The sequence below is a fragment of the Nanorana parkeri genome, unplaced genomic scaffold (assembly GCF_000935625.1).
Source record: "Nanorana parkeri isolate BGI_ZX_2015 unplaced genomic scaffold, ASM93562v1 scaffold229, whole genome shotgun sequence".
NCBI lineage: Eukaryota > Metazoa > Chordata > Amphibia > Anura > Dicroglossidae > Nanorana > Nanorana parkeri.
This window is the reverse complement of record NW_017306497.1, coordinates 252,179-269,446: the sequence shown is the minus strand read 5'-3', so window position 1 is coordinate 269,446 and position 17,268 is coordinate 252,179. Positions and strand designations below refer to the sequence as shown.

The window sequence follows — 17,268 nt, the reverse complement described above, 5'->3', positions numbered from 1 at the left end:
TAGGATGTTACTCGGAGTCTGGGAATGGTTGTTTTAAAGCCTCTGTTTCTTTAATTTGATCATCACCTGACCTACTGAAAACAGACCAGGCAGCCATCATAGGTCAATGGTCAACCGCCCCAGGCTAACCAATCTTAAAAGGTGCCCATACACCTTACGATTATCGGACAAAACTTTTCGTCCGATGATCAAATAGTCGTACGATTTTCGTACGGCAGCCCCATCCTGCCCCGATGATTGCAAGATCAATATAGCCGTAATTAAGGAAAAGCACCTGGACGAAATGCGGTAATTGATTTGCCGTATTTTCGTTAGCGCAAGCGCAGTGTAGATCGTACGACTTTTGACGGACGGAAACGCCAGCAACCTTACGAAAATCGTACGATCTAGCAAAGTTTTCAAACATGCTTGACCGTCAAAAGTCGTACGATTGTACAGTAATGTCGGTCGGACACTGCAATGCAAACATACGATTATCGGACGTAAAGTCGATCGCATACGAAAATCGTCCGATAATCGTAAGGTGTAAGGGAGATTAAGGCCTCATTCAGTCAGGTGAATGAGGGCAGATAGTTTGCCATGTTCAGAGGCGGCTATACACCACCTACGGATACAGCGGCTCTCTGTGCTATGACCGCATACAAAACTGGCCCATTAGCTTCAGCTAGAAATGCCAATGTTATCCGCGGATGCACACTGCTTCCAGAGTCAGTCAAAGGCTTCCTTCAGAAGTAGATGCTTATCTAAGTTGTTACATGCCAACAGCTGGCCATTGATTTAAACACGAGTACAAATCTGTCGCTGCTGGCTATGGCTGTTCACACACATACTGCACATGCCGTGTATAGCATTGCTGGCAAGAATCACTGGATTAAGGGCCCATTACCACATGCATTAACATTGCGGGAGGTGCTTTGTGTCAACATTCATTTCAATGGCACCCTAAACACCTCCTGCCCGTAATGTGATCGGCCGCGACACAACGTGCAGCACCTCAATACCGTGCGTTGTGATTGAAAGAAATAGTGCATTGTGCAATAGTGCAATGGCATTGTGGATGGGAGGTGCGTTTGAAATGAATAGCACCGCAATGTGCCTCCCGCACTGACAATGCTGAGTAGATGCCTTTCACAGTGCCGTGTGCATAACGCGCAGACGCGGTGGGAACGGGCCCTGAATGTGCCCTTTACTATTTAGGATGTACTGTTTCCCAGAGATTGTATCAGCACAGGGCACGTCAGACTCCCATGTTTATACATATGTATGCCACGCTCATTCTGCAAAACAATCACACAACAACAATATCCTCTGTTATCTTTAACCTACAGGAACCTAAAGCTGCCCAACCACCTTACAATTATCGTTCAATTTATTTTGTCCCGTCATCGCACCTTTGTTCAATTTTCACTCAAATAGCCCATCGTGCACAGACCAGCACAGACCAATGTATATTTCGATAATCATTCCTCAGTAATATTAACTGGGAAAATTTCGATCGGCAGAACAGGTTTTTTGTTTGCGCACATGCAGTGTTCAAGTTGCGATTTTTTAAAAACGCCACTGATCCAACGAAATTCGTACAATTCGAAAAAAGTTTTCTAGTCTGCCCGGTAGACAAAATTCGGTTGTCAGTTGTGCCGTAATTGTTGACTTCTCATCAACTGGTTGATTATTGTACGAAAAACTGTTTTCGTTCAGAAATCGAACAATAATTGCAAGGTATATGGGCACCTTAAGACTCATAGTTATTTATCGTTCAGCCCCGAAGAACGAAAAAAAAACTCTTGCCCCCCCCCCAAAAAAAAAACTTTTCATTTGCCCCGTCAGGCAATTGTATTCTGCCGCTGTCACACCCCCCAAACAGTAACTGCAGCCGATTGGTTTCAGTCATTGTTCGGCCAAACATTTTCCACCCAACTCCTTCCATTTTCAGATCTAAGGATGTCGGGGCCGGATGCTGCCGGCAGGGGGCCACCAAAGAGTGAATTTCTGCTGGTTCATCATGAGCCGACCAAAATTTGCTCTGTGTATGTCCAGCTTTAGGGTAATGTTAGGAGTAAATTTTACTGTTATTAATCTAATAAATACATGTACATTTGGCGACATGATCATAAAGGAATAAATTGCATGGCTCCACCCTACCCTAAAAAAAAAGGAGCAACAAAACCCTTATTTTTTGGATTTGTGAAGGACACAAGACAAGCAAATACCTTCTGGTTTAAGACAGCTCCACAGTGTTATTAAAAGAAAGCATAGCGCTGAGTGGGGATCCCCTCATCAAAAGAGGTGATGGAAAGCAAACCCCATTCATTCCCACGCTGAAGCAAACAGATTGTGCCAAATCATTAAAGTCTTCGTGCCTTGGTGCTGGTATCATTCAGCACAGAGAGCATTGGTCTTTGACATTCCAGTACAGCATCATTGTAAAAAAGTCGGTGGGGGAGGGGAATTAAAGGGTGTGCATTGCCAAAACGTTTTGTTTCTTTTAGATTTTAGGAGCAAACAAAAAAACCTTGCCGACAGGTCTAACCCTTCCCCATTGTATCCAAAACTGAAAAAGAAAGTTTTGCCTTCTCATTTATAGAAGGGTGGCTTAGTATACACAATAACTCTCTGCTTACACTATGTACTAAATGTATCCTGCATCACATTAAATATATAGTATATCCTGCACAGCTGATGCCAGATTAGGATTCTACTGTACGTATATCAATACATCACTCAAAGAAAAGGTTTCTCAGCAGAAAACTAAAGTTTGTGCAAGCAGAAAACTGCCGACGTACAGAAACTTTCCGCTCCCACAAGCGTATCTAATAATGGAAGGGAATTCCTGCATATATTTCCTGATCTCCGGCCAATGTACAGATATGCTGCAATATCATTGATCCAACAATGCAAATGAAATGCAAACAAATTGAAGTGTGAGCCTATTAGCCATACACTATGACATCCACAGATTTCTATGGCTACCGTATACAAACAGGGATATTGCACATTGTCAACACGCAGCGCTCAGCAGACCTGTCAGTAAAAGTCGTATTACATACAGATGTCAGAAGGGCAGTAAAATGACAGCTGGAATTCGACTGCTTGCTATAAAACCACAGCTCGCTTCCATCACCCCTCCCATTTCATTTTGGATACAGTATAGGATTGTTAAAAAACACCTTGTATATATTTGTCTGTGCTGCCTATGTCCAATAGAGGAGATTTACCTTCACTGAAAACACAACCGGAATGGAGAGGAATTATCTGCAATGGGAGAGGAAAATCATCCCCTACTGGACAATCATTACTGGAAACGGTGTCCCCATTGGAAGATTTGCCCTCACGGCCTGTTCCTGTGACAACTGTCAATTTTGCAATTTCCCATCAATATTCACCAAAAACCTGACAAAGGCTCAAACCCTTTGCTCATTACATTGTTTACACACGCACACAAGTGATTATGCGTATTTGTGTTGCAAAAAGATGCAGAGAGACAGAGTGACATGGCAACAGACTTATTCCCCAACCACAGGAGTCACCCAACATTGTACAGTCCATATCTGAGACCATCCTAGAGATACTACCAGAACCACCTACTTATCCGCCTCCCGCTGGGGCATGAACCCAGCACAAGTCTCAGATGTCTGGACAGTCACAGTTCTGGAGATTCCTTTTCAAACACTGATACGCATTACAATGTATATAACGGGGAGTTGGACAAATCCCAGGAGCAAGGACGCCAATGCTTCTTAAAACAATGACACCTCGTGCCCAACTCTTAGAGTTTTCTCTTGATGCTGTCAAAGGAGCTGCCTCATAAAATAAATGACTCCTGGATTGGTCTGAATGGCTCCTGAATTCCATATTCGTCCACACCAGGAACTCTGGAAATAAGGTAACGGTGTACAAAGACGACATCAAAGTATAGGTAAAGCCAAATCTTTCATTTTACTTTTGGATAGCGTAGGGTCGTCTGTATCCTGGTGGGAAGGTTGTTCTTCACATCCTGTCCTCCAGAAGCAACAGGAAGTGAGAGGGAATATCTGTAAAGTGAGGGGAATTAGTTGTCAGAGGAACAGATGTTCCCACAGGAACATTTCTGGTGACAACGGTGAAAATTATGAATTCCTTATCACTTTCTGACAATGGTCAACAGGGCAGATAGACGGGATACATCTACCTAGAGGGGCAGAGACATGAATAAAAACCTGACAGTGGTGCCAATTCTCCATTGCTCTATCCAAAAGGAAAAACATTTTTAGCTATACATGCCATTTAGGGGGGACAGCAAACATGAGAATTTGATCTTAAAAATATGTTTTTTTGCATTGAGGTCAATGGCTATGTAGCCACGCCCCCAGCTGCAGTGCAGCCGCACCGGAAATCGTGGCACATCAATGCCTCCGATCCAGTCAGAAAAAATGCTGCATGCACTATTTTTTCAGGCCACACCGGAATGCAGGCATTGATGTGGCACACGTTTCAGTGCGGGCGATCGCACTGGAGCCGGTGGGCATGGCTGCGGTGCCACTGACTTCCGCCATGCCCCCTCCCACCCCAGAATGCAGTGACCAGGCCGGGATGCGATCCAGTGAGTTCCGGCACCGAATCGGGCAGGAACGCACTGGGGCTGGTAGGAACGTATTTTTAAGATTTAAGTCGCGAGTTTAGGGCCACATAAGAAATGTTTTGGATACAGATACACTGACATGACTTTATAATAGGAATTGGGACACAGCAATGCTGAAGAGACGGGTGCACATCACAAGAAAAGAGTAACATGACAGGGGGCTCCAGTGTAACCTCTGGCACCCCTCTCCTATCTAGCTCACTAGGACCTCAGACAGAATTTTTAGGTTAACATCATTTATTTGCCCCTTCACCCCACAAATCACACAGCACGGGAATATCTGCCCATAGCATGGTCATTATACACAGACCCTAAACAGACCTGTATGATCGGATTCTATTCATCCGGACACTGTGTACAGACTGATGCACACATTCTTCTACATAGGACTACAATCCAGGATCTGTGACATCCATACACTCCCCCAGAACCATCCTCACCACCGGCAGGAGATGAACCCCAAAAAGGTGCCACCATACTGGAAATTATATCAGAGGAAGCCCGGGGGGCACCTCAGCCCCACAGTCCCAGCCCGGGGGGCACCTAAGCCCCACCATCCCAGCCCGGGGGGCACTAGTCCCAGTCTGGAGGGCACCTCAGCCCACAGTCCCAGTCTGGAGGGCACCTCAGCCCACAGTCCCAGGCTGGAGGACACCTCACCCCACAGTCCCAGTCTGGAGGGCACCTCACTCCACAGTCCCAGCCTTGAGGGCACCTCAGCCCACAGTCCCAGGCTGGAGGACACCTCACCCTCCAGTCCCAGCGTGGAAGTCCCCTCACCCCACAAACTTCTGTCCTCCGCAGAACTCACACCCGAGGCGGAGGATGATCTCCGGGCCTCCGTTATTACCTGCAGGAGGCCTCCGCTCAGTTGCTGTCCTCCTCCTCCCGCAGGCTCCGTTACTCGGGCAGCTGTGTCGGCGCTGGGTGGGCTGAGGCCGCGCAGTCTCTCTGGGGAGGAAGAAGAGGAGGGCAGATAGAGGATGGGAGGCGGCTCAGAGCCGCTACAGGAGGATGGAGGGCTTCACAATATGGCTGCCCGGCCCCTCCTGCCTACTCAGCACCCTGGGACAGCCAAGAACGCGCCTCTCCCCCTTACCGACCCGCCGCTATGCAAACTTTATCTGTGTAGAACTAATCCCACCCGTGTTCACCACCGTGTACTGCCCGGTATACGGTCGGTGTATTGCCCGGTATACCAGGCTAATAATACCCGAACAGACTGTACATGGCAAGAGCAACAAGTGTGAGGAGAGCCGGGAAGATGTCAGAGTGTGAAGTACCACACAGCCGGCTTTCCTCATCTCAGTCACACCAGTATCACCAGTTGTGGAAGTAACAGGCTGGAAATAGGTTTTACTGGAGAGCAACAAGTGAGTCGAGCTCTTCTTATCCAGCCATCATATCATTATCAGGGCCTCACCATCCTAAAGAGGACCCTAAACACTGACCATTAGGAAAAGGTGCTCTAAATCATCAGAGAAAATAATTATTCTTCCAAAATGGAGAATTCCATACAAACGACAAGAAGATGATAAAGTGTCACCGGATGAAACATCTCCAGGGTCACTCAATGAGACATTTGTCACACATCTCTGAAGCCAAATTCACGAAAACTCTGCGACATTCTCATTGTTAGCACCTACGTTCTCATTGTTAGTACCAAAGCGTACAACAAATTCATGTAGTTCTTATTTACAAAAACATTTACTGTATGGTGCTAACAATTGGAACAAATTCATAAAGATATATCGGCGATAAGGGAAGTGGAAGTAACTAAGACTTCCATGGAGTAAATTGTTGGTTGTGTCACGTGGAATTATTGTGGAGACTTCACAAAAACTCGAGCAGACAGTTTTCTTATGGGAACCCATTGGTGTCACAAGGGGGCTGCGGTGACACCAAAATGACTGACAGTGCTGTGAACGCGCTGTGGACATTACCAAAGGACCCCACATGATGTTCATATACACTATATTGCCAAAAGTATTGGGACACCCCTCGAAATCATTGGATTCAGTTGTTCCAATCACCTCCATGGCCACAGGTGTATAAAATCAAGCACCTAGGCATGCAGACGCTTCTACAAACATTTGACAAAGAATGGGTCGCTCTCAGGAGCTCAGTGAGTTCAAGCGTGGTACAGTGATAGGTTGTCACCTGTGCAATAAGTCCATCCGTCAAATTTCCTTGCTACTAAATATTCGGCGGTCAACTGTTAGTGGTATTATAACAAAGTGGAAGCAACTGGGAACAACAGCAACTCAGCCACGAAGTGGTAGGCCACGTAAAATGACAGAGCGGTGTCGGCGCATGCTGAAGCGGACAGTGCGCAGAAGTCGCCAACTGCCTGCAGAGTCAATAGCTACAGACCTCCAAACTTCGTGTGGCCTTCAGATTGGCACAACAGTGCGTAGAGAGCTTCATGGAATGGATTTCCATGGCTGAGCAGCTGCATCCAAGCCTTACATCACCAAGTGCAATGCAAATAATGCAGTGGTGTAAAGCACGCCGCCACTGGGCTCTAGAGAAGTGGAGACGTGTTCTCTGGAGTGACGCATCATGCTTCTCTGTCTGGCAATCCAATGGACGTGTCTGGGTCTGGCAGTTGCCAGGAGAACGGTGCCTGACTGCATTGTGCCAAGTGTAAAGTTTGGTGGAGGGGGATTATGGTGTGGGGTTGTTTTTCAGGGGTTGTTCTTGGCTCCTTAATTTCAGTGAAGGGAACTCTTAAGGCATCAGCTTACCAAGACATTTTGGGCAATTTCATGGTCCCAACTTTGTGGGAACAGTTTGGGGATGGCCCCTTCCTTTTCCAACATGACTGCGCACCAGTGCACTAAGCAAGGTCCATAAAGACATGGATGAGCGAGTTTGGGGTGGAGGAACTTGACTGGCCTGCACAGAGTCCTTACCTCAACCCGATGGAACACCTTTGGTATGAATTAGAGCGGAGACTGCGAGCCAGGCCTTCTCGTCCAACATCAGTTCCTGACCTCACAAATGCGCCTCCTGGAAGAATGGTCAAACTTTCTCATAGACACACTCCTAAACCTTGTGGACCCCTTCCCAGAAGAGATAAGCTGTTATAGCGGCAAAGGGCGGGCCAACTCAATATTGAATCCTACGGACTAAGACTGGTATGCCACAAAGCCATAAAGTTTATGTTCGTGTAAATGCAGGCGTCCCAATACTTTTGGCAATATAGTGTATGTAACAATAGAGACAATTGTCTCTGGACATACCACGGTAGATAGTTAAGCTGGTCAGAGACTGTGGACATACTTAAGACTGAAGTCTAGGAACTTGTTACTAGAGGTTGCAAGAGATCACCTCCATTGGAGTCCCTTTACTAATCATTGCTCCAGCTACTAACTGCTGGGGTCCCATGGCTGCACAACAAGTACCAAAAGGACACATGTAGCCCTTGGGCCATAGAGTGGGCACCAGGGGTGTAGGGCAGGGCTCAAAATTTCAAGTCCTAAGCTACTAGCCAGGCCTTAAAAGTTACTCGCCACCAGTTGCCCCACCTAGCCCCTACCCTGCCTTGGACTTAACTCCGCCAGGTCAGCAGATTGACGCAGAGTACAAAGATCAGTAACAACGCACAGTACAGAAGTCAGTGGTGCAATGCAGAATACAAAGGCCAGCTGTGTGACGCACAGTACAGAGGTCAGGGCGTGACGCACAGTACAGAGGTCAGGGCGTGACGCACAGTACAGAGGTCAGGGCGTGACGCACAGTACAGAGGTCAGGGCGTGACGCACAGTACAGAGGTCAGGGCGTGACGCACAGTACAGAGGTCAGGGCGTGACGCACAGTACAGAGGTCAGGGCGTGACGCACAGTACAGAGGTCAGGGCGTGACGCACAGTACAGAGGTCAGGGCGTGACGCACAGTACAGAGGTCAGGGCGTGACGCACAGTACAGAGGTCAGGGCGTGACGCACAGTACAGAGGTCAGGGCGTGACGCACAGTACAGAGGTCAGGGTGTGACGCACAGTACAGAGGTCATGGTGTGACGCGCAGTGCAGAGGTCAGCAAAGTGACGCACAGTACAGAGGTCAGGGTGTGACGCACAGTACAGAGGTCAGAGTGTGACGGACAGTACAGAGTTCAGCGGTCAGAATGTAACGCAGTGCAGAAGTCACAAAGAAAGTACAGGGACTTACAGTTGCTTTTACCTCTTCTTCTTCTGGTGATAGTGGGGGAGCAGCAAGGTTTCCTACACATCCGGCTTTCTCTCCTGCGCAGCAGAAGCCGGCCAACTGCAGTTCGGCAGTCTTCCTCTCCCACCAATGGCAGCTGAGGTGGGCGGAGGAAACTGCTGTGGCCGCCAAGGAGCCCAATCGAAGCGGGCACAGACGATGGCAGTCAAGCTTCTTGTTCTTTTCTCCCCGCTGCAGCAGTCTTAAAGTCAGAGCAGTCATAAAGAGGCCCCCCTCCCAGTCCACATCTTTAGGATGTTATTAATCTGAGTTGCCCCACTCAGTATGCCCCTCGCTTGTGGCCATATTGAGTGGGGCACTAAGATTAATAACATGCTGGATTAGTCTGGGCCCGGGGGCAGGATGGCAATTGCCCCCCAAGCCTCCCTGATACCTTTGCAAACGCCCCCCGTAAGCATTTAATCTCTCCCCTCTCGCTCTGCTGCTGCAGCGGCCAAGAGGGGAGAGATTAGGTGCTTGTGGCGGCGGGCGTTTGCAAAGGTATCAGAGAGGCCCGGGGGCAGGGTGGCAATTGCCGGCTCTGGAGTGTCCCATCCAGAGCCAGCACTAGCTCTCTGCGATCCCTCTCCTCCCGGCCGCTGCAGCTTCAGCTCCACCAAGCGGGCACTCAGAGAGGCGGCTCTGATCACACCCGTTATCGCTCCCTCTTCTCTCCTCCAGGCCGCTCTGAAGCTGCAGCTGTTGGGAGGAGAGGGAACGCTGACAGGTGTGATCAGAGCCGCCTCTCTGAGTGCCCACCTCGTGAAGCTGCAGCGGTCGGGAGGAGAGAGAGGGATCCCTCAGCGGTGTGATCAGAGCAGTATTAAAGAGCCCCCCTCCCAATCCACATCTTTTGGACGTTATTAATCTGACTTGCCTCACTCAGTATGCCCCTCGCTTGCGGCCATATTGAGTGGGGCACTCATATTAATAACATGCTGGATTAGTCTGACCCAGGGGCGGACTGGGCCCGGGGGCAGGATGGCAATTGCCCCCCAAGCCTCTTTGATACCTTTGCAAACGCCCCCCGCCCCCCACGATAACGTGTGTGATCAGAGCCGCCTCTCTGAGTGCCCGCTTCGTGGAGCTGAAGCTGCACCGGCCGGGAGGAGAGAGACGGATCACAGAGAGCTAGTGCCGGCTCTGGATGGGACACTACCGCCGCGGTGATCGTTCGCTTCTGTTCTCTCTTCTCCTTCTCAGCCGCTCTGTAGCTGCAGCAGCCGAGAAAGAGAAGAGAGAACAGAAGCGAGCGATCACCACGGCGGTAGTGTCCCATCCCTGGTCCCGCCTGCGGCGCAACCCATCGCTGACATTTTCACTCGCCAATTGCGAGGGGGCGAGTGGAAATTTTGAGGCCTGGTGTACGGTATAGTTAAAGGACCTTATCAGGTTTATTTTTATCCCACTTAAAAGATTTATCTTTACTTCCTGTGCTGTAGACACAACCAGAAATGCCTTCTTCAACAGCTGTCACCAGAACAAGTGTCCCCATTAGAAGAGTTCAGGTGACAACTCAAAATTCTTTCAGTCCCAATGAAAATGGCCACCATAGACAGAGAGGTGAATCTCCCCAATAAGGACACACACAGCCAAACCTGCTCTCTTTAGGTACACTTTAAATGCGATGTGAATAAGAAGGTGTCCTTTGTTCTCCTGTAGGATACACATGACAAGAAGCCGCCACATGCCTGTACAATAGATCTACAGAGTCACCCCCTCCTACCTTCTCACAGCTATACTGTGTTGTTTCACCTTGACATAATTTTCCCAGTATACTCAATGTCTATGTAAACTGTGCGGTTCAAGTTTACTCCACCTGAGCTCCTGATAATAGAATCCAGTGTGATTTATGTAAGAAAAACATTCACGAGCAGCCAATGGAAGGAGCAGCTGTATTTACCGGTAACACAAGGCAGCTCCAAAAGTCTAATAAAACAGGAAATCCGTCCCAGCTTTCTGAGGATAAATGAATATTTGTAGTAAACACCAGACCCCACATAGACATGAAATATACACATGAATGAATACAAGCTCTGCATGCTATGGTCCTGATTGTTTTATCTTTACTCACACAAGGAAACACTTTTCATTCTGGGAGTAAAATTGATGTTCCACTATAACGATGTATTCCTCTGTCCAAGAAACAAGTCTTACAGAAGTATAACAGTATGGGCTCAGAGGTAATATCATTATCAATACAGTATTTTAAATCATATCCTTCTATACATTTTAGAAAAAACTTTAACTGGCTTTATGTTGATGAGGCATTCTGTTACTTGCTGTGATAAACAAGCTATCCTTTCTCTGGCTGTGATAAACAGGCTATCCTCTCTCTGACTGTATTAAAAAAGCTATCCTCTCTCTGGATGTGATAAACAAGCTATCCTCTCTCTCTGGCTGTGATAAACAAGCTATCTCCCTCCCTGGTTGTGATAAACAAGCTATCCTCTCTCCCTGGTTGTGATAAACAAGCTATCCTCTCTCTCTGGCTGTGATAAACAAGCTATCCTTTCTCCCTGGTTGTGATAAACAAGCTATCCTCTCTCTCTGGCTGTGATAAACAAGCTATCTCCCTCTCTGGCTGTGATAAACAAGCTATCCTCTCCCTGGCTGTGATAAATAAGCTATCCCCTCCCTGGCTGTGATAAACAAGCTATCCTCTCTCCCTGGTTGTGATAAACAAGCTATCCTCTCTCTCTGGCTGTGATAAACAAGCTATCCTCTCTCTCTGGATGTGATAAACAAGCTATCCTCTCTCTCTGGCTGTGATAAACAAGCTATCCTCTCTCTCTCTGGATGTGATAAACAAGCTATCCTCTCTCTCTGGCTGTGATAAACAAGTTATCCTCTCTCCCTGGCTGTGATAAACAAGCTATCCTCTCTCTGTAATATTATTATTATACAGTTACAATACAATTGAAGACAACAGGGTTTGGAGGGTCCTGTGCCCATTAGAGTGTACAATGTAAAAGTGAAGGTGTTGCACACATTAGTAACTGTGTGGGGAAGATACATTTCCCTTTACAGACATTTACATTGTGTTGTTATATATTATTTTTTTACCACCACAGGCCCAAATTGTTTGTGAATTGTTATTTTATGGACACTTGAAATGGGAGTCACAGAGTGGCGCCAGCGTAGATGGAGATTGAGAGGGTTATTCACCAAAGAGCCAAAGGATTAAGCCAAACCTTTGGCTTTCTTTGGCCGCCAGAGCCCTTCGCTTCAGTGGAAGAGAAGGGCTGCTGTACGGGCTATTCACAATAAGAATTAAAATTGTATTTTTCCCTGGTGATCCTGCCATTAACACACTTCCTGTCCTAGGGTGACAACATTTACTCACTGTACTGTATCTAAGGAAGAGCAGTGTTGTCATTCTAGGACAACAGTAAGTGTGTCAGGACCACAGAAATCACCCCCCTCTCCATAACACATGGAGTAGGTGTTCTGTAATGTACAGATGGCAAGGCTGATGACGCTGCTTGAAATTAGTAATAAAAGAACGGGAGTTTGGTAGGTTTGGAAATATGCTGAACTGAGACAGAGTTAATGCTTTGGTGAACATCAAAGCAAACAGAGCCCAGGGCCACCTGTGACCTAGCAACCAATGACACTGTGTGAACAGCACAGCATCATTGGTTGCTAGCACCCTAGCAGCTGGGCCACACAGTGTCATTGGATGCTTAGACGCAGGTGGGCTCATCATAACAGCCCATGATGCGGTGGGGCTACCAGCGTCTTAGCAACCAATGATACTATGTTTGGCCTAGTCACTAGTGTCCTAACAACCAATGACATGAGTCACACAGTGTCATTGGTTGCTAGGTCACAGATGTATTATTAGCGGGTGGGTGGCCAAATCATTTGCCCATTTGTCTAACTGCAACCAGCTTGGGTTGGGGTTGAACTAAGGGTCGACCCGAACCTACAGCTCATTCCTACCTACAGCATAGTGAACAGGACAACGCTGGATTTCTAGCAGGATCAAAAGATTTTTTTTTTCTGCATTTATTAAACAAATATAACAAAACATTTTCGACAGTAAATTTAACAGACCAAAAGGGAGCAAATAAGGTTAATTCATTGTTAGGGTTTACGTACACTTTAAGACAAGACCGGGAGAGATCAAACAGATTTATAGGATCAGATTCAATTGTAGAAAGCTAAAAGAAAAAAAAAAAACAGATATTCTTTTTTTACAAACCTTCTCCTCACTGTTGTACTCCTCAACAGCCATCGTCTAGCCTTGACTTCTGTAACATCTGGAGACAATTCCACAAATCCACTACCATTTAAACACTTCCTGTCATTTTTGTTTAGATTATATCTCAGGCGTTCCAGAAGGCCTGGCTTTACTATCTGGCATTGGAGGTAATGAGATTCTGTGGTGATGGATTTCAGTTTTACCACTGATGGTTACAAGAAACAATCTGACTATCAGCATCTTTATATGAATGTTGTGAACTGTATAACTGTAACATTTATTACTCATAATTCACACTTTAATGATCTGTCGATGTGCACTAACCAGGGCCGGCGCTACCATATAGGCAGGTCAAGCATCTGCCTGAGGGCGCCGCTGTGGGGGGCGGAAAGATGCGACTGGGAGGGGGCCCCTTTAAGACGGCCGTGGCGGCGGCGATCACATCTCTCTGCGCTCCCTCTCTCTCTACTCCCGGTCGCTGCAGCTTCAGAGCGGCCAGGAGGAGAGAAGAGAGGGAGTGCAGAGAGGTGTGATCAGCGCCGGTATGAAGAGCCGAGCAGAGCAGTGGCCCCCCCGCCAGGAAGTTCTCGTCTGCAATCCCCCCTCCCTCCCTTCCCCCCGCCAGCTACCTTTCTCTTCTTCCTCGCAGGAGAGACAGTGAAGGCCGTGACACACTGCAGGCGAAGCAGCGCGGAGCGGTGGCGCGCTGCCTTTGCGAGCAGTGTGTCATGTAATTTTCTTCTGGGCACCTCAGCTGGCGAGAGCTTGCGGAGCTGAGCGTGCCGAGATGAACTATTTCAACTTCAGGCAATCGGCTCGCGCGTATAAACCAGCCCGACGGGATGCAACGTCTGGCCGGTTGTTAAGCACGAGCCGATTGGCTGAAGGTGCAGTCAATCATCTGACTGCACTCAGCTCACACACTGCACGCAAAGCTCTGTGCCGGATAGCTTTGCTTCACTCTGCATGGCTTCGCGTGCAGTGTGTCACGGCTTTGAGGGAAGAGCTGCACTCTATCCGCCAGTCAGCGCTGACGGATCGGAGCAGGGAGGGGGGAATACAGCCCCTCCCCTGTCACGGCAGAGCTGTGACAGGATCGAGAGGTGAGCGAACGCCGGTATGTGTTCGCTCACTTCCCGATCTACTGAGCAGACCTGTGACAGTCCCATTGTCACAGGTCGGCTAGAACTATGAGGTGAGTGAAAAGCACTCACCTCGTAGTTCTCCTTAAGTGGAAAAAAAAATGTAATTAAAATTGTTTTTGATAAAACATTAGAAAATAAATAAAAATTATGAAAAAATAACTAAAACATAATGATAAAAAGTAAAAGATAGTAAGATTAAAAAACAAGTAATAAGAAAAAAAGGATCCTTTTTAAAATACGCAGCACACCCAGGGCCTGATTTCCCACAAGGCCAACCAAGGCCCGGCCTTGGGGCAGCAGGGAGTAGAGGGGCAGCAGGGGTGTGGAATTCCTATCTCCCGATGCCCCGGCGGGTAGTTGTTTTCTACATTTAGCCCTGCTAAGGGCAAGCAGAGCTAAATGTACAGCAGGGAAGCCGCCGCTTGTATTGTACAAGTGATCTCATCAACATTGTATCAACATTGTATGCAGTCTGCAGGTCTGCCATTCTCCATGGGTGGGGGTGGGCGAGTAGGGAGGGCGCATTGAGGAATCTGGCCTTGGGGCAGCAGAGAGAGTAAATCTGGCCCTGAGCACACCACAATACATTGTGGTATTGTGTTATGCTGTACTGTACAATGCATGTTATTTCTATTCACAATGAATGCCACCGCAACAAACCACACATAGAGCAGGTACATGCTTTGCCCTAACAAGTATGAAAGGGTCCTTAATATTTTTTACCTGAAATAACACACATGTCAGTTTCACACTCATGCTGGCTACAAATACAGTTTAGCCTCTCCACCTTAATGTATAAAAAGAGATCTGTTAGAAAGTATTGTATAACAGGAAAATATTGTAATCCAGAGTTGACGTTAAGGATTTTTAGGAATAACAGTAACATCCCACCAACGAGGGTGTTTATTTTGTCTTACATGCTTTACTTCATGAGGTCAGATTCACACCATTCACACCATTGCATTGCAGAAATGCATGGTAAAACTGTTTTGCTGCACATAACTGTAATGTTTGATTGCGGCACCAATTCTTCTAAATGGCACATACTTTGCACAGATGGCAAACTTGGAACATTCAAAAAAAGTCCAGTGATTGGTGCAAGAATGAAGGTCAATGCAAAATTAATGCACATTGATGTTCTGTTATAATTTTTTCATATTGTTATTGTTTTATTTTGTTGTACTTAGTACCTCTGGTCCTCCCTATGAGGTCTGGACGTGTGGGGGTTGTTTTGTATATCTCTTTTTGCATATTTAAAAGTCAATTTAAAAAAAGTATATAAAAAAAAGGATCTAGAAGCATTGTACATGCCACAGCCCAGTTCCCACACAACCAACTTCTTCGGTGGTGTTATTGGGGGCCGGCTGTCTCTTCCAGGTTCTGCAGCCAGCCCCTGATGACACGCAGTGAACCTCCCCGCAGTGAACCATAGCCAGCAAGAAAAACCTGTCACGTGTTCTAACCCTTCCATTTTACATCTAAAAAGCAAAAAAAGTTAGCTTTAGATACTTTCATTTTATGAGTTTATAAGTAAACCTGATAGGTGGTTGTTTGCATGAACTTCACTTTGATCCAAGTAGTTTTTTTTTCCAGTTGTATTGAATTAACTACCCCCCCTTCATATCTGCATGTTTGTTTTATGCAAATTATGCACTGACTGGTAGCGATATGATCTGGATCAATGCGTGCAATGGTACACTTTGCCTCAGTTCCTCCCTGTTGTTTCTCTCGAGTACAGTATCATTTTAGGAGCCATAAAAACAATAAATGACAAACATGATTGCACTTATTTAACCTTATGCAAATATGTTTACTCAGGGTTGGAAAGTTGAGCTCTAGTGTGCCACCTCCTGTCTCCTACACCTGACTACTGTTACCCTAATGTGTTGGGTGGACCTACTGACCAATAGAGTGGGGATAGAGTAGGAGGAGTGCCACAGCTGTACTTTCTGATCTAAAAGTGAACCTAAATTGTGCTTACTTAGGGCAAAGCAAAAATAAAACCCCATCCCCCAATTCTCGGCTGAGCAGTGACTAGCCAATAAGCTGCAGTCACTGTTCTGGTATTCTGACAGTGGAACACCTGCCTATGCCAGAATAGATTAGCCTGGAGGGCCATTTAGCGTGGATGGGAAAAGTGCGCTTTGTTTAACATTCAGCTTGCATTATCGATTTATTTTTTTTGTAAGCAGTGTAAGTGCCTAAATGTGACTTGGTATGTGCCTTTAGGACTCCCTGTACTGCAGAGCTCAGGCCTTGTCCATGTAATTCCCTCCCTGTAATTCCCCGCTTTGCACACACTCCATATGTGTCTGTGCTGCCAATCATAGTAAGCTAGTTATATCACTCGCCACTGATTCACGGATATTGTGCTTGGCCAAACTAGGCTAAACAGTCAAGTGGCGGCCCAACACATGCAAGACAAAATTTGGTTCCTGACCCATAGTTCAAGAGCCACTGCTTTAGAGGAACAGTATAGTGAATTTTCTAATATTTCAGTAGCTCTGCTGAACAAATCTTAAGGGGTGAGGGACATTTTAGACAACATTTTGTAAAGGTTCCTTACCATTTTTGCTGGTCTCCAACCCACCCTCCCCCTTTTCAGCTTACCTAGCTCTTGCTCAGAGTCCAACCAAGTCCCACCACTATGTTTTCCACCCTCTGGCTGTGCCACTTCTTCCCACTGCCTGCAGGTGCACAGTCTAACCCCTTAGACTTATATAAGGGTTTACTTGCAAGCTGTCTCTCAGCCCTATATAAGTTTATGTGGTACTACTGTGCTGAATGAACATTGGAAAGAAGAGGCAAACCAGAGAGCAGCAATCTGTGCTGGCAAGAACAAAGTATAGTGCTGTGCAGCGGTAGGGTGGGTTGGATGAACTCAGCAGAGGGTGCAAAAAGGATAAAGAAACTTTCAGAAACTTTGCTTACCCTTTAAAGCAGATGTAAACCCTAAGTGGATGACATTTCACTAAACCTCTGTATATCTTCAATTACCATTTTGTTCCAGAAAATATTGGTTTAAAGATTATAGGAGATTTTAGTGATTGGGTTTAGATCTATTTTGAGATAAGCCACATAGACTGTGTA

At 46.7% G+C, this 17,268-nt stretch overlaps 1 protein-coding gene across 2 annotated transcripts in view; it reads right to left on the bottom strand.

Moving 5' to 3' along the window:
- The window catches only part of RDX (radixin), a 104,616-nt gene extending 98,932 nt beyond the window's left edge, over window positions 1-5,684 (bottom strand). The window contains exon 1 of one of the 2 annotated variants that reach the window (XM_018556250.1): window positions 5,469-5,684. The gene's annotated coding sequence lies outside the window, so the exon portion shown is untranslated. The remainder of the gene's footprint in view (window positions 1-5,468) is intronic. The other variant, XM_018556249.1, reaches the window with a different exon arrangement.
- Window positions 5,685-17,268: the final 11,584 nt, after the last annotated feature.